Source organism: Eleutherodactylus coqui, chromosome 13 (assembly GCF_035609145.1).
Source record: "Eleutherodactylus coqui strain aEleCoq1 chromosome 13, aEleCoq1.hap1, whole genome shotgun sequence".
Lineage (NCBI taxonomy): Eukaryota > Metazoa > Chordata > Amphibia > Anura > Eleutherodactylidae > Eleutherodactylus > Eleutherodactylus coqui.
The window spans coordinates 109,035,617-109,054,514 of record NC_089849.1 but is presented as its reverse complement, the minus strand read 5'-3'; the positions used below and the strand labels follow the sequence as shown (position 1 = coordinate 109,054,514).

Below are 18,898 nucleotides of genomic sequence, written 5' to 3'. Positions count from 1 at the left end.
TCGTGGAAGGTTGTACATACACTGGAACTATAAGATTTGGGCTCTCCCATTCCCCGACCATAGATGCAAAAACTTCAGACGAGACACCCAATGAGTATTCCGGAAATTTCTCCCCCCACCCCCAAAACAAATACCAATCATCATCTTCCGCCAGGAGCTGTCATGTCCACAGCCCCCAGGGCTTTAATCCTCAGAGTGAGCATGTTTTTACGGCCCTAGGGATCAAAAACACTATAGGGCGGTCAATAAGGGGTTAAGGAGCAAACAGACTTTGTCACTAAGGCCTCTCTATTTTAGTTTGTTTCAGCCCTTTTTAACGCCCCTCATCACCCATTGTAATGATGGAGTGCGTTACACAACGCTGTTGAGCACGTTTGAAAATGGCGTTCGAAAACGCTTGAAAATGCAGCATTTTACCAGACGCCTGTGTGAAAGCAGCCTTAGGGCTCATGTCCACGGGCGTATACGTAACACACTGTGGGTCTCCTGCGGTGTTTTACAAATTGCAACCAATACTCTCTGCCGGCAGATAGACGGCAGAGGCCACGTATGTGGTAAGTATAGCACTGTGCATGCCCACTAATTTCACATCACGGACATGCGCAGTTTGATTTTTTTTTTTTAATTCCCGCTCTGTTCAGAGCAGGAGAGTGTATCGAAACACTGCCCTCTTGCAATGTGGAATTTCTGCGGTTTTGTTTTTACCACTTCTTTTCCCGCCCGTTATTTGTGCGCTCGGGAAAAGATAATACCTGCCCTATCATGTAGTGACAGTACCTGCAGGGAAGATCGGGCGGCGCCTGTCATCCCGTAGCAATTTCCAAACTTCCGCGCACTGGCACGGAGTGTAAACTGCTGGTGAAGGGGACAGGATTCCATTTGTTCTGGGGCAGTTGCACCTACGAAAGTCACAGAAAATAGAAATGATTGATTTCAATGGGTTTGTTCACAGGCGCGTATTTTCCATGTGCATTTCGATCGCACAAAAAAAATACGCAGCATACTATATTTTCTCGTACATTCTCATAGGGAAAGAACGCATATTATACTAATTGTCTATTTCACTAGCTGAGATAATCGTTGCGTGTTATTTCTTTGTCTGTGCAAATATGCGTAAGCTCATCGGAATCCAGCCTAAATGTAAACATATATCTTTATAAGGCCATTTTCACACTGTTTTTCCTCTTACTACGGTTCCATGCGTTTTTGGCGCTGCACTACCATGTGTATCCAACATGTCGGGGCTTCCTCTATATCAGTGATGGCGAACCTTTTAGAGACTGGGTACCCAAACTGCAACACAAAACCCACTTATTTATCGCAAAGCGCCAACGTGTCAGGGGCGGGGCTGATCAGGACGTATGATTTTACCCCCGTCGTTCTAAAAAGGACAGGGCCTCTTTAACCGTCTGCAATCCAATTTTGGATTTGGGTTGCCTACGGGCTTTTCTTTTTCTGCCTTATACTATGGCACCTTCTGCTGGCTAAAGTTAGGGCTCCTTCCCACGGAGGGATTTATGCTGCGTAAATCTGCTGCGTTGCCCGCAGCTATTAGGTTCTATTGAACCTAATAGCTCAATGCTCACGGTGCGGAATTCCACGATGGAATTCCGCACCGTGAAATCTCCTGACCTCACCCGCGGTATGCTTTATTTGCCGCGGGTGTACGCGCGGCCGGCCTCCATTCTAGTCAATGGAAGCAGTGCGTCACGCTATCTTCCGCTGTAGCACAGCGGAAGATAGAGTAAAAACCACTTCCCCGCCCACCGCCAGCCACGTCATATGACCCAGTAGATTTTGGTAGGCCGCTGTCTCCCCCTTGTGTGCTGCATTAAAAATGCACTCTGCTAAAAATAAAAAGGGTCCAGTTCTGTGGCTTCTCGGAGGAGATAGGGGATCCCCCACCTCCCGTCTCCGAGCTGCAGCGGAGACTGACTAACATGGCTGCCAAGTCCGGTATTTATACTTCTAAATTGATGACATCACAATGCAGTGACATCAGCCTGCCAGACACCTGGCTCATTTGCATACAGTGTGTATGTATGTATGTATGTATGTATGTATGAATGAATGAATGAATGAATGAATGAGTATGACTGAATGAATCTATCTATTTATTTATTAATTATGTAGATTATAGATATAGATTATATCTGAATTATAGATTTTGTGCATATAGATTAAAGATAGATTTTAGATGATATATATATATATATATATTTATATATCTACATACATACACAAACACATAAAGCTGTATTATGTATATATGTAGATTCTATAATGTATGTTGATTATATAATAGATCTATTGATTGATAGATAGATAATCTATAGATCTATTATATAATTAATATAGATGATAAAATCTACACAGATATAAATAATCTAAAATCTATCATCTGGATATAATGTATGTCTATAATCTACTCACTCTATCTATCTCTCTATCTATCTATCTATCTATCTATCGCTATACAAATAGCAAGATTTATTTCTCTATATAATCTATAGTTATGGATGGATGGATGAATTTATTTATGTATGGCGGGGAAAAAAAAGGCCTGCTGTACATTTTAACTTCTTCAGATGACCATGCTGATCTATTCTTATTCTTACTAGGGTCTACTAATGCCAGCCCAGGGGAAGCCAATAAAGCCCTATGGGCTCGAAGCCAATTTTCCTTTTTTTGGGAAAAAGTTTCCGTCCGTCCCCACTCGAAATGCGTCCACCAAAAGAGATCTCTCAAAACGACCGACGGACGCACCTTCAGAGGCAAACTAGTGCTTGCTTCTAGTGTCATCGTCTGCTTAACCATCCTGCGTAGGGAGGTGACGAGTCCTGCAGGCTCTGCAAGCCTAGGATGCGTGAGCACGGTGCAAGAGGAAGGACTGAGGAGGATGTGAGGGGGAGGGGGGAGGGCGCGGTTGAGAAAGCGTTGGGTGGGGCTATGCAAAGGTCTTCCAGCTCCCTCAGAGCATTGTGGGTGCGCCCGGAGTGCTGCCTGAGCGTGTTGCATCTGATACGTCCCCTATTTGGGGATCATTTATTAAAGGGAGCATAGGTGCAGCACGTTTCTGTAAAACCAATAGAGGGCGCTGCAATGTTACTGTAGAAACCAATGGACAGCATGGGAGGTAGCTATACATAGATTTTAAAGATGACGACTGCCAAGGCTAAAGCCCGTGTATATTCCATAGACTATAGCTATCTCCAGGATAGCTGCATGCGCAGTCGTGTGCCGGGTTCGCACGTGCGCAGTCGCGCAATTGTCTCGCACGGCTGCTTTCATTCCGCGCTTCCTGACAAGGCAATGTACGCATACATCACTAGTGAAGGAAGCGGAAGGTAGCGCAATGTACACTTTTTGACCGGATAGAGGAAAATCGGGTTGCTGGAGGTCACGTGACCGAAGTGACAAGCGGCTCCAGGAGAAGATTTGGGATAAGAAGAAGAGGTAAGCAGGCTCCCTGGGGAGCAATAGGTAAGTATACAGTATATTTTTTTGTTTTTAATGACAGAACCCCTTTAAGGCTCTATTATGACACTTTTCGAACCGTGGTATGGTTACATGCGGGGAGTGTGAAGACGGTTTGGTTACATAAGGGGGGTGTGGTGACAATACGGTTACACTAGGAAAGTGGGCTTACATGAGGGGAGCGTGGAGGCGGGGCGGCTACAGAACGGGAGTGTGATGGAACCCCTAACAATAATCTGTGCCGTGTCATTTCCATAAATGTCATAGAAGGTAATGAAAATGAAGTGAACAGTTTAGCATACAGTAATTCCCCTTTCACATGGGCCAAAATTCTCACTATTCTCACTTACCCAAAGGAAGCAGCTGGTGACAAAACATGAAACGTGGGCAAGGAGGCTCTGGTATCCTGTTGTACCACTTCTAGCTTGGATACAAGAGGTTATACAGATGGGAATGGAGGCTCTAGTACCCTGTTGTACGCCTTGTAGCTTGGATAAAAGATAAGGACAGGCAAGGGGACTCTAGTACTGCGTTGTACCACTTCTAGCTTCTAGTATAGAAGATGGGGAACAGGCGGCTATGGAGGCTCTATTCTAGAGAATCAATACAGTAAGCAGTGGAGTAGGTCAGTAAATCAATGGCTGAAATAACAGTTGAATTGTGTTACCACGTTACTACTGACAGTCCTCACCTCTTTAGTAACCGGTGGCATGGCTGAAGCCTCATCACAGTATTTCAGTGCCAGAGCTTTCTGTCCTCGGTCTTTGTAGCACTAGTATGAAAGATAAAAAACACCAAAAAAAGCAAAAACCAGTAAAGCAATAGAATCTTACAGTAACTTTGGGGCATTACAGCAGCACACAATGTCCCTGCAGGTTGGATTACAGATGAGTGCTGCTGTATGGTGCCTTCATACCTCTAGGGCAGGATACCTACCTGATATGTATTGTCATGGGGCGCACCAAGATCTTGTCTCAGGCTTTGCTTGCAGTCCTACCATATCGCACTAAATGCAGAAGTGCAGTCAATGCAGCTTTTTACCTAAAATAGTAAAAATTGGTCAAAGCCTCATGCAGTGTATTACCTGACCCTGGAATAACATCAATGGCAATTATAAGAATAATGCTGATAATAATACAAATTCTGTATGTCTGTTTTCAGCCTTACAAAACCATAACTATAGAAGTTTAAATTTATACGTAAAGCTAGATATTTTTAGAAATATCTATATTGATATATAACTATCTATTTTTATAGCTAGATATATATCTATGCAGTAAGATACATTAGATCGATGGTGACACACGCACCCGAAACAAGGACCACAGGTTGTAAGCAGCCATTTTTCCGTCAGTCTCCACTGGAGTCTCTCCCAGTCCCAAACTGAACCTACCTACCTGAATTGTAAGTACCTACCTTCTTGTTCTCTATGAAAGAACTGAGCGTACCTTTTAAAAACATGGCGGCGGCAGCAGCAACCAATCAGATTTTGTATAGTTTATGTATAGCTACCTGCCATGCTGTCCATTGGTTTCTACAGTAACATTGCAGTGCCCTCTGTTGGTTTTACAGAAACGTGTTGCACCACCTATTGGATTTACCCAAACTTACAGCACCATAGAGATTAGCGGGTCACCTCCCAGTTCTCCATCTTTTTGCCCTATTTTTCTCTAGGATGGTTTCAAACCGGCGGGTAAAATCGCGCCATTTTTAACCGATGCGTTGGTTATTGAAAAAAAAAAAAGCAGATTTCGCAGCCAATGATTCCCGACGGTTCCCTTCCCTTCAGCAAGGTTTTCACTGATGTGATGTTGAGAGAGAAAATCGCAGCCTGCTGTGTCCTTCTGCGCAGTGCGTTTTTTAAAATCTCCCATGTAATCCTATGGAGGCTGCGTTTTATCGCATCACAAGGCGACAAATATGCGCTGCAATGTTAACATTGGAAAGTCCTACCGACTTGCGCGTTAAACAAAAACATGTGGTTTTTAATGTGCGCGGCAGCGATGCGATTTAATCCTCTAAAAAAAAAAAAGCATCGCTGGTGATTGTCACGGCCGTATATTGGGACAAAACTAAGCCTAAGCTTTCTGTGGTTTCGTTTTCACCAGCAGTATTCTCTCCCGTTAATACTTGACCGAGAAAATATAGGACCTCCCCTATGAATACTATGTGCGTGAAAGATCAGGCGGCCGCCATATTCCCACCATTTATTTTGTTTCTTACAGTTGCTCCTACAGCGGTGTGTGTGTGTTTGTATATGTATGTGTGTATGTATGTGTATATATTTTACACACATACACACATCGCAATGCATTGTTCTTACAAGGCGCACTGCACTGGCAGACACACTCGCATATTTGCCATGCGAGATATTGGTTTGAGTTTCTCGGGCTGATATAGTGCTCACTTGTGTAAAATCAGCCACAGAGAATGAATTTAACATCACCAAAGACATAAAGCTATACATTGCCCTCTATTGTCAGCATGCTGTTATCCTGACCCCCAAGTGTCAATGCATAATGCATCCCAAGTGGCAGCTTGCCCACCCATATCACGTCTTGTATCCAAGGTAGAGGCGATACAACAGGGTCTGTTTCACATTTTGTATCCAAGCTAGAGGTAGTACAACTTTAACTTTTTTCCTTCTGCTTTGCTCAGATTCATTCAAATACTGTGGGTCAAAATACGCAGCACAGCCCTAGAGGAATTCGTTAAGGGGTCTAGTTTTTTAAACAGGGTCATTTGTGGGGGTTCTCCAAAGTGCTCAAGGGCTCCACAAGTGAGCAATGGGACCTAAAACACTTTCATGCAAAATAACTGTTGACAAAGCCACCGGCTGCTCCTTTCGGTTTGGGCCCCATTGTGCATACGGACACAAGATTAGGGCCACAAAGGGTATATCTCTGAACACGGGACATACGGGGGGTCTCCATTTTGGGGTGCCAATCCTCATCTTCATGTGCAATATAGAAAAAAATCCCATCATTAAAATTAAAATGACATATTTGCAAAAATATGAAATTTAATTTCTTCCCCTCCAAATTGCATTAATTCTTGACAAAACCTGTGGGGTAAAAATCCTCCTGACCCCCTCAGTGAATACATTAAGGGGTGTAGTTTATAAAATGGGGTCATTTGTGGGGGGATCTATCATTTGGACACCCATGAGACTTTGCAATCTTGGCTTGGTGCAGGAAAAGAAAGTGTTCCTCAAAATGTTAAAAATCAATGTAAAATTTGTACGTCTCCTAAATTGTTAAAAAAAAACTGAAGTTTTTCTAATGTGCGTCCAGAATAAAGTAAACAGATGGAAATATATATCTTATCAAAGATTTGTACAGTATGTTTGCACATGTTTGAGATATTGTGGCTGAAAATAAATTACATTTTTATAAATTTTTTCTCAATTTTGACGCTTTTAATAAATATACACTAATTTTATCAGACTATTTTCACCACCTAAATGAAGTACAACATGTGGCAAAAAAACAATATCAGAATCACTTGGATATGCAGAGCCTTTAGGCCTCATGTCCACGGGGAAAAGAAGAATTAAAATCCGCAGCGGATCACCCGCACGCGGATCCGCACCCCATAGGGATGCATTGACCACCCGCGGGTAGATAAATACCCGCGGATGGTCAATAAAAGTGAATTAAGAAAAATGTGGAGCATGAAAAAAAAATGGACATGCTCCATTTAGGTGCGGGTCTCCTAAAATAAGAATAACTTACCCGTAGCGGACCGGGCAGATCTTCTCTTCTTTGCGGCCAGATCTTCTTTCTTCGGCCCGGCGGATGTGCCCGGCGCACGCGCGCGGCACGCCTATAACAGTTTGTCTCCTCACCAACCATATGTATCAGTGTTATGGTGGATGGTCTATATTGCATCTATTACTCCTAGTTCTAGCTGGTTGTCATCCCTTTGATGACTGTCAGGATCCAACAACCCCCCCCTCCCACCCATCAGGATCCACCAGCCCCCCCACCCATCAGGATCCAACAGCGCCCCACCCATCAGGATCCAGCGGCCCCACACCCATCAGGATCCAGCAGCCCCCCACCCATCCTTCCCCTCTGAAGGTAATATAGCGCTCACTAGCTCCACAAGACTAGATTGGAGCGCCTCCTCTCTTCAGTAGCTCCACTCTAGCCACTTCACTGATCTGCTGGCTAGAATGTATTGGCTGGTGGTAGGATCTCCCAGCAGCCAATACACTCCAGACGCACCATCCAATCAGTGAGAGGGGGCGGGGCTAGTGAGCGGCAGCTCTGGGGAGGACGCAGCAGTTCTGAACTCACGATATTTTTGTATCTTAGTTAACTGAATATGGCCGCCACCACAACTTGCCTCCAGCTTTCCTAGTCTTCTGCACAACATCATTACATGTCTACACCACTTTGTTTTCAGGAGCCGAGGCAAGTGGTGTGACGACTACCGAGCGAGGCTCTGTTCGTGTCAGCGGTAGGGGGCTCCATGATGGTCATCAGGTTACCAACAGTTCTGTCACCCAGCTTTCCTAGTCCCTGAATGGCCAGTCAGCCTCCTTTTGTCATATCACTGTAGGGCAGTGACTCCCACCTCCAGTCCTCGGGACCCCACAGGTCATGTTTTCAGGACTTCCTCAGTGTTGTACAGGTGATGTAATTATCATCGGTACCTCAGACATTGCCACAGGTGTTCTTACTATACGAGATCCTGTACATGACCTGTTGGGGGCGCTGAGGGGCGGAGGTGGGGAGCACTGCTCTAGAGGGTTCTAGGAAAGCTGGGAGATCCATTGTGTTGGCATTAGGTTAGCTGAACCCCCAGCGATCCGCTGTAATCCAAGGAAGATCTGGCAGTAAGGCTAATGTCACACAGTGAGTGCGATACCAGGCCGTGAATCGCGGCCCGTTTTCGCGCTCGCTAACGTACGATTTTTCTGTGGATGTGAGTCATTTTTGTAATAAAACTGCCTCCCCTCCCTCCCGCTGCGGCTGTCCTCACCTAGCACGCGGTGCGATGCTGCCGCCAGCCCCATTAAAACAATGGGTGATGCAAGGCCCCGCCCAAAGATAGAACGAGCCGCGGTTCATATACGTGCAATATTTGCTCTGCCGCGTGAAAAAGGCCGAAGTGTTTAATTCCCCTGCAACGCCCCCGCAGGAGAAATTAAGTATTACGCCGTCCTTCTGCCATATGATGAACAGACATGTTGGCTGCACCATATGGTAAACTGGAGTCGGGTAATAGTGAAACGCTCAAACGTGGGAATACAACCGTTTATGTTCCATCTGAATATTGGCGCATTTACGGTTGGCGTTCGGAGGCAGAACACGTCTTAAGCAGGATTTTCACACAATGAACACAGAAACAGCAAACCTGCTGTGAAGTCGAGGAGCGTCCGACACGTTCGCAGCAATACGTACAAATCTGCCGCAGGACACCGACAGCGGAGATTATTAGCACCACGTGGTCCAGCAAGCTACGAACATGGCCTAAATGTTAGGAGGCTCGTATATATTAGGGAGTCCCCTAATACTCAGGCCGCGTTTACATGAGCGACAAAGTCACACTGCGACAAATCACGTGTTTGTTCGGCCCATGCTTTCCAATGGGGCAATTCACATGTTTTGGAGGGTGCGACATCCCGATATGCCTGCGACTCGTGAGGTTTCGTGGCCCATGTTACCCTATGGAGCCTTCCTCTCTGTTGCATCGCATGAAAGCGTGATTTTTGTGCGGTGCGATGCAACTTTGACAGGAGGAAATCCTATCATCACAGCCATAACCTAAGGCCTATATATATACACACACATCACCTAGGAGCGCTGCCCGGCGCTGCTGCAGCTTCCTCCCAGTATATATATATATATATATATATATATATATATATATATATATATACACACTGGGAGCTGTCCAAATCCGCAGCTATGGTTGTGGTTTACACGGAGAGACGACAAGGAGCCGTTCATGTTTAGCCCATGTAAAGGACGCCATCAGCCAACAAATGAGCATTTCCTCGTTAGTCCGCTCATCGCTGCCATGTTCACACGAGGTAATGAGCGGGCACCAGTCAGTGGCCACGAACCTTCGGCCACTGCAGATATTGGCGCGGACTTCCCTTTTACGGGAACCCGTGGCCAGCTGTTAGCCCAGTAAACCAATCCCACGGGTACAATGGTGTCGCATCTGTAAGAAGTCCCCGCGCCGCACGCAAATGGCGCAGAGCGGTGCAGTTGGGGCCACGCCGTCTCCGCTAGGTGCTGTTATACACCCGCCCCTCCAGCCTCCTGTGCGACGATAGCCATGCATGAAGACTTGGCCTGCGCTGTGCAGCTGCTTCTGTTGTGCACATAAACCTCTCCATTTATGACCCCACCAGTCCCAGCGAAGACTAGAGAGCCCCCCCCCCAATTACCCACAATGCCCCAGCGGAGACTATGGCCCCGCCCATTACCCACAATGCCCTGGTTAAAGCAGCTGTAAACACTAATGCCCACTAGAGATATGATGGCCTCACCTGCTGGATGTGCAGCTCTGCCAGCAGGAACTGAAGCCCGGCCACCGCACCCACCCCAGAAGACATGGAGTTCAGAACGGCTGCGTCCTCCCCAGAGCTGCCGCTCACTAGCCCTGCTCCCCGCTCACTGATTGGATGGTGCGTCTGGAGTGTAGTGGCTGCTGGGAGATCCTACCACTAGCCAATACATTCTATCCAGCAGATCAGTGAAGTGGCTAGAGTGGAGCTACTGAAGAGAGGAGCATTTTAGCATTCCCTAAAATAACGTAAACTGCGTTTTATGTCCGACGGCGGGGGTAATTACAGAGGCTGGTTGGGATGGGCACATGGGGCAAGAAAACCAGGTTTCACCCCTCCTCTAATGCTTTTTGGGGTATTTCTTGACCTCAGCGACGGGTATGGGTTGTAAAAAGTGGCGCTCTGTGAAGCTGGCCATTCAGGAACTAGGAAAGCTGGGTGACAAAACATGTTGGTAACCTGATGACCATCATGGAGCTCCCTACCACTGACACGAACAGAGCCTCGCTCGGTAGTCGTCACCCCACTTGCCTCGGCTCCTGAAAACAAAGTGGTGTAGACATGTAATGATGTTGTGCAGAAGACTAGGAAAGCTGGAGGCAAGTTGTGGTGGCGGCCATATTCAGTTCACTTAGATACAAAAATATCGGATTAGTCATCTTAGTGACTTGGCGGAAGATGATGATTGGGATTTGTTCCCGCCAGGAACTTTTGTTCTAAAAGGAACAATCCCGTGGCCCCTTCAGCAGCACTCTGCGCTCTCACACTAACCTGCTATAGTGTGAGTGCAGAGCGCTGCTGAAGGGGCAGCTTTAAAATCCGCCCCACAGGTCAATTTAAACTGTAGATTGTTTTTCCGCATTATATGGATGAGATTTCTTTAAACGTGTGACTACTTCTCCATTCACTTCTGTGGAGCTGACGGAGATGGTCAAGCACTGAGCTCCCATGAACGGCGGAGTCGTAGTCATGCAATGAGACTAGTGCTACGCGACCAAAATTGCTGTATAGCCCTGCGACCTCACACTCTCGGGCCGGCTTCACACCACCGGTTTCCTATTGTTCAATCCACAGTCGTCGTCCACACGGAGGATCCACAGCAAATCACACTCATTGAAAGATACATACTACTGCTACTTCCTTCACTCTCGCGGTCATCCGCATTACAGATTCTGCAGGAACGCAGGGTCGCCGTCTGGGTTAACGGCCAGATTCCGCAGTGGTATCCCGCATTCGGAATGTGAAGCGGTCGTGTGCAACCGGCCTTACTGAAGACAATGGAGTTGCGATACAACTCACAAGTAGCTGCGACCAATATATTGCAAAAATCCAACCTCGTAGAGGTTTAAGCAATCTATAGGTTGTGGGAACTTGCGCGACCTCATTGATATATTTGAGAATGCAAGTTCACAGGGCTGCACAGCGATCTTTGGTCACATGACCCATGTCATGGCGAAAGACTCCATAGAGCTCCAGCCTTAGGGCTCATGTCCACGACTGTGTTCTCACCGCAGAGACGCAGCGTTTTACGCATACCACCGTGGGCTCTTCGGCCAGATTCACACAGATGTATTTGCGCAGCATATTATGCATGAAAAATATACATGCTAAATACACGTCAGTAGAACCCGCTGATTGCAGCGAGTTCCTTCACATAAGTGTATTTTGCATGCGCATTTTGTTAAAAAAAAAAGCAGTCCCCTTTATTTTCTCGTGCATTTCTGCAGGGGCAGAACATGTATTATTCTAATTACACTAATTGCCCATTTCAATAAATGGCGGCATGGTTGCGTGTTTTTTTGCGCTTGCAAATGTGCTTGATTCGTGCTAAAAGTACAGTAAGGGCCGCTTCACACAAACATATTTGTTTCAATGGATGCCTTCAGAATTCTCTTTACTCACACATTTCGCATGCGTGCAAAACCTCACCATGCTCTATTTTTGTGCACATTTGCGCACCAAGGGTCCCTGTACAAGTCTATGGGAAGTGTGCACGTAACCGATTCCTATCTCCAAAAAAAGTTATAATAAACAGCGATAAAAAAGTCTTATAAACTCCAAAATGGTACAAATAAAAACTACAGGACATCACGCAAAAACACGAGCCGTCGCACAAGTATCATGCGATACTTCCGCCATGTATCACGTGGACATGAGGCCTAAATCTAAGTGCTTGGTTGTTAGCAGCCGCAGCTGCGCTGCACCTCTTGCTCATCAGTTTTTTTTTCCTGCTTTTGGAAACTGCTGTAGGAAAGGGGGTGCACCAGTACTGGAGGTACTGCAATACCAGGTCAATGTGCGGAGTGGACAGAGCAAGCACTTTTTCCAGCTCCCTGTTCTAAAAATCCATTTAATATATGATCCCCAGATAGGGGACGTATCAGATGCAACACGCTCAGCCAGCACTCCGGGCACACCCACAATGCACTGAGGGAGCCGGAAGACCTTTGCATAGCCCCGCCCAACGCCTTCTCAACCGTGGTGAGCCGTCCCCGCGGGAGACCCGCGCCTGAATGGAGCATGTCCGGATTTTTTCCTGCACGCGGGACCCGCGCCTGCAGGGAAAAATGACATCCGCAGGTATTTTACCACCTGCGGGTGTCTAATGCATCCATATCCATTGCATAGCGCCGATCGCAATGCCGGGGGTGGGGGGGTCCGAACAGCCCGGGATGACAGCTCCATGCTGCGGACACCGACAGCATGGAGCTGTCACGTCCAGAGCCCGAGGGGCTTTATTCTCTGCAGGACACATGTTTTTACGTCCTCAGAGAATAAAGCCCACTTCGGGAGGACGTAAAAACACTATGGCCCGGGGCGTGGCTTAGCAAGCAAGGAGAGAGGTCGCACGCTGTTTTGCTCCTCCACAGAATCTCCCTTTTCAGCCCTTTTCTGGGTCAAATCAGTGACCCAAACAGAGGCAGACAAGAGCACAGCACCTGGGGACCCACCAGAACCCACAACCGGCCCGGACAAGGCTCACCTGGTGATCTCCAGCCGCCAAAAAGAAGCCGAAGAGCCGCGGCCCTGCACAGCGGCCCGCGCCCGCGGCCTAACCCGACAAGTACCGCGCTCAGAAACACCCGGCGAGGACCGCTCACGGAGCCCCAAGCAGAGGACTACGGCACAAGGTAACCCCTGCCGATTTGGAGGGGAGGCTCTGTCGCCCTCAGTGCCCGCGCTCTCACCGCAGCGCCTTGCAAATACACAGCCGCGGCTCCCTCCCTCTGAATATACCGCCGTGGCCACCAACCTGCAACTCGGCGGCACATACACTCATCAGGGTGATCCCCCGCTGGACTAATCCCCACGCTGGTGGTTTTCCCCCTCCTGCTCCCCAGAGCCGACAATCAGCACGGGCGGGCACACCGGAAGATCTGCACCTAGTCTCTAGCTCCCTGTGAGGCAGCGGCCATCTCGCCCCCCCTCCCCCCTGAGTCGAGCAGGCTGCTTGGCATACTAGCCAGACCAGAGCAGAAAAGTAAAAGTAAAAAAGAGAGGATACTGTGATCCTCCCAGCACATCAACACCAGGAAAAGTTTAAAGCAGTACTCACTATTTCTGACGTGCAGCGGGGGAACGGAGGTCCTCTCCCCGGAGCTCTCAGACCGACAGCAGGCTCCTTTAAAGTATAGTGCAGTTCAAATATCAATGCACCACAGCACCATCTAGTGGCCAAAACAGAGATAACCAGGACCTGAACCTCTTCTCATCCCTTTCTCAAAGCACTAAACAAAGCCAATCCTTGCCCATTAGAAAGAGCAACGAGGCCCCTAAGGCCTCCTTCCCACGAGCGTGACGGGCTCCGCCGCGTAATATTACGCAGTGAAGCCCGTCACGGCGCCCCCCAGAGACCCCATACTTACCAGCGGAAGATCGCGTGAAGACGCTTCCCCGCCCACCGCCGTCGCGTCATGTGACACGCCCACCGCGTCACATGACGCGGCCGGCCGTGTCACGTGACGCGCCGGCCGCGTCATATGACGCGCGGCGGTAGGCGGGGAAGCGTTTTTTCACGCTATCTTCCGCTGGTTGCAGCGGGAGATAGCGTGAACGGACGGCTTCCATTGACTGCGATGGAAGCCGTCAGCGCGTACACCCGCAGCAAATAGAACATGCTGCGGGTGACAACGGGAGATTTCACGGTGCGTAATTCCGCGGTGGAATTACGCATCGTGTGCATTGTGCTATTAGGTTCAATAGAACCTAATAGCATGGGGCAACGCAGCGGATTTTTGCCGCGGATTTACGCGGCGTAAATCCATTCGTGGGAAGGAGGCCTAAGTGTGTTGAGAAGAGGGACCCACAGTTAACTACAAGGAGAATACCTCCCCACCTTACTGCCAAGTGATCTGTGGAGGAATATCTGCATAGCCAGACTGCTATATAGAAACTGTCAGCAACCCACAAAGACAGACCCTGTGCCAAAGGGTACTGACAGAAAAACACTATATAGCCTCCTCAGCATTACAAAATAGCCTGGAAGCAAGTCCCAGCCCCCGCAACACCCAAGGAAGCAATACATCGCGCGCCTCGCAGACGCAAATATCAAATTCCCGGTGCGACCCAGCGGACTCCTCAATCCCAAACACTTTCTTCTCAGCAAATACTGATAGTTCTAAAAAAAGAAAGGACTCTTATCAGGCAAAGCCACACTTAACAAATCTTCAAAACTCTACAGGAGCGCTACCTAAGGCACTCAAGATGGAATAGCAGGACTCTATGTTCTAACTCCACCCGCCACATGAGGCTCCTCAGCAACACATAACAGGACCACTCAACATCAATGAGCTTCTAAAGGAACTTTTAACAAACAACTACGCCTTCCAACGCCTCCATAAAGAATACGCCACCCGGTAGACCACTATACAACAAATAGCGACCAATCCACAGCGCATATCCAAGAATTAACTATTCAGGATGGTTAAGCGACGTATTAAAGCAACGGCCCCCAGGAGACTCTCAGAGTACTTCCCGCCTGGCACACAGAGCAACAAAAACAAACCCGCCACATCTCATTCAAACATCCCCGTAACCGAAGAAATACCCAACACCCACAGCCCTGCGGCTCTGTCTCCATACTCCTCCACAGGATCTCTCCCGCCTACCCCAGCCAATCCCAACACCTCCCCTGGAAGCGGAGGGAAAAGGAATGTTCAGGACCCCCTACCAGCCTCCCCCTCCCCAAAAGGACCGGCGGCAAAAAAGAGCCAAAATAACAATCCACAAGAAACTCCCCCGCAGACAGATCCTATCAACAATCTCCAAGCTTATCCCGACTCTGAAAGCCCCTTAAAGGGGTTGTCCCGCGGTAGCAAGTGGGTCTATACACTTCTGTATGGCCATAATAATGCACTTTGTAATATACATTGTGCATTAATTATGAGCCATACAGAAGTTATAAAAAGTTTTTTACTTACCTGCTCCGTTGCTAGCGTCCTCGTTCCCATGGAGCCGACTAATTTTCGCCCTCCGATGGCCAAATTAGCCGCGCTTGCGCAGTCCGGGTCTTCTGCAGTCTTCTATGGAGCCGCTCGTGCCAGAGAGCGGCTCCGTGTAGCTCCGCCCCGTCACGTGCCGATTCCAGCCAATCAGGAGGCTGGAATCGGCAATGGACCGCACAGAAGAGCTGCGGTCCACAGAGACAGAGGATCCCGGCGGCCATCTTCAGCGGTAAGTATTGAAGTCACCGGAGCGCGGGGATTAAGGTAAGCGCTCCGGTAAACTTTCTTTACTTCCCTGCATCGGGGTTGTCTCGCGCCGAACGGGGGGGGGGGGTTGAAAAAAAAAAAAACCCGTTTCGGCGCGGGACAACCCCTTTAACTATAAACGCTCTGAAGACTATGCTAATCTCGCTGCAAAAGGACATTTCTAAAGATATACAGAGCCTCTCTGGTCAATTACAATCTAACATCGACCACCTAGCTACCAGAACGGACCACCTTGAACGGAAAATGGGAGAATTTACCAAAGCCCACAACGAGTTGGTAGATGCGCATGGCAGTATGGAAGAAGTCGCATATTTGAGAGAGAAGGTCATAGACTTGGAAGACCGATCCAGAAGAAACAATCTCAAATTTAGGGGAGTTCCAGAGACTGTGACCCCCCCTGACATTCCACAATATATACTCAAATTACTCCAAACGCTCCTCCCGGACCTTCCCGAGATCGAATATGCAGTTGACAGAGCCCACAGAATTCCAAAAGCACGCTCTGTCCCTGAGTCAGCCCCCAGAGACATCTTAGCAAGAATACACTTCCATAAAATAAAAGAGGAAGTCTTGGCAGTTGGAAGGTGTAGAGGCACACTACCGACTCCATATGAAGACATACAAATATTTCCAGATCTTTCAGCCGCCACTCTGCAGTCTCGGAGAAAGTTTACAGAAGTTACAGCAGCACTACGAGAGGCGCACATCAAGTATAGATGGGGATTCCCAACCAAACTACTGATCTCAAAAAATGGAACCATCCAGGTTGCCACCTCGCCAGAAGAAGGCGTCTCGTTCCTGAAACAATGGGGGATCCCTATCCTTCAGAAGCCTCTGAGGACGGCGGTAGAATCTCCTACAAGAATCGAACAAGACTGGAAAACAGCAGATAAGCATGGCAGACACGCATAAATTGATGTTGTAAAGGGTCTTGAACCCATAGTTATATTTCTCCTTTACGGAGCCTAAAGTGGATGGTTTAAAATGCCACCCCTACCTAAGGTTCATTCATCCAGTGCAGATAGGCGCTGGATGAACAATATTTTGATTTTGTTAACTGTTAATGATGTTTTTTTTCCTTATGTCAAATATAGTTATAAAAGGTTCAGTAGGAGGCCACTTCCCTACCCCCCCACCATACTTAATATGAAAAAACACAACGACTCCCCAGCGTATAAACCACCTACCAGTTATGCCCATTAGCATCACATCCCTAAATGTAAAAGGCCTGAACAGCCCCTATAAACGTAGCATGCTTTGGAGACAGGCTCTTAAGTCCCACTCAGACATCTTCCTCGCCCAAGAGACACACTTCCTGAGAGATAAACACCCCCCCTGCAACCACCCTAAATTTCCAAACATTTTCCTGGCATCAAATGAAGGGAAAAAAAAGAAAGGCGTAATGATAGCCATTAGCCGGAACGTTACATTTTCCCAAAAAAACGTATACGTGGACCCAGGCGGACGATTTCTAATATTAGTCTGCGTAATTAACGCCACCACCTACACTCTAGTAAATGTCTACTTCCCATTTAAAAGGCAGGCCAAATTCTTCAAACATGTTCTTTCCGAAGTGGCTAAAATTCGAGAGGGGAATTTGGTGATCGGAGGAGATCTAAACTCAGTGGTGGACCCTACCTTGGACTCCACCGCGAGCGGCAGGGGCATGTCACCCATTGTCCCAATCATACACTCAGAAGAATTATACGACGTGTGGAGGTGCATGCATGGATCGTAGAGGGACTACACGTTTCTCTCCGCGCCACATGCATCTTATTCTAGGATAGATATGTTCCTGCTGCCACGGGCAGGCCTCGAGGGGGTTTTACAGGCGGATATTGGAACAATATCATGGTCTGACCACGCCCCCATATCCTTAACGCTCCAAGAGAAATTCAACTACTCCCCATCATTCCCATGAAGATTAAATGAATACACTTTAAACCATCCTGAGCACGAACTACCTCTTAAAGAGGAATTAGAAGGATTTTTTGCAAACAATATAGGATCAGTCCCGAACATCTCCACAGTGTGGAATACACACAAAGCCTACATGAGAGGCATATTTATTAAACTTGGAGCAAGAGCCAAAAAGAAAAGAGAAGAGGAATTTAACCTCCTAATGGACAAAATTAAATCCCTAGAAGCATTAAATAAAAATAAACCTACCCCACAAAGGACAACAGACCTTTTTAACCTTCGGGCGAAGCTACAAAACCTGTTGGTTTTTAAACATGACATCGCGTTTCAAAAACTCAGAATGCAATTTTATGCGCACGACAATAGGACGGGGGCCTTACTAGCGAAGCAGCTCAAAGATCTTAGAACTAAAGAAAGAATTGCATACCTCCTCAACCCACAAGGCAGAAAAATCTTCCATCCCCAAAAAATGGCGAACGCATTTGCTGCATATTATTCCTCCTTATATAACTTAAAAAATAACCAAAACATACACCATCCCCAAAAGGAAGAAATACACAGTTTCCTACAAAGTGTGAACCTCCCTCGCCTGTCTCCCGAGCAAATAGAAAATCTCTCTTCCCCAATCACCTCTCAGGAAGTGGAGGACGTGATTAAATTACTTAAGCCCCACAAAACCCCAGGCCCGGACGGATTTTCAAACGGTTATTATAAAAAATTCGCAACGCTCCTGGCCCTTCATCTGGCATCTGTGTTCAACAGGGCGATGGAAAACGGCTCCTTCCCACCCGAGATGTTGGAAGCTCTGATCGTTACAATCCCCAAACCAGGGAAGGAGAATACATCCCCAGCCAATTTCCGACCTATCTCCCTGTTGAACACAGATGTAAAAATTTACGCAAAAATCCTTGGTATAAGACTGTTCACAATCCTTCCGGTATTAGTAGCAACAGACCAAGTGGGATTTGTCCCCCAAAGACAGGCATCGGATGGTACCCGTCGCTTTCTAGACCTGGTCAGGGTGGCCGAAAGGAACAGAACACCAGCTATGCTCTTAGCACTAGATGCTGAGAAAGCATTCGACCGAATCCATTGGGGGTTCCTGGAAGCCACCCTGGAGAGGTTTGGATTTTCAGGACGTATCAAGACAGCAATTATGTCCCTGTACTCTGCCCCGTCAGCAAGGATATTCGCCTCGGGATGCCTTTCCTCTCCATTTGCCATCTCTAATGGTACAAGACAGGGGTGCCCCCTTTCCCCCCTA

At 47.6% G+C, this 18,898-nt stretch overlaps 1 pseudogene; it reads right to left on the bottom strand.

The window, feature by feature from the left end:
* Positions 1-12,256: 12,256 nt before the first annotated feature.
* On the bottom strand, positions 12,257-12,384 carry LOC136588873 (U2 spliceosomal RNA; annotated as a pseudogene).
* Positions 12,385-18,898: the final 6,514 nt, after the last annotated feature.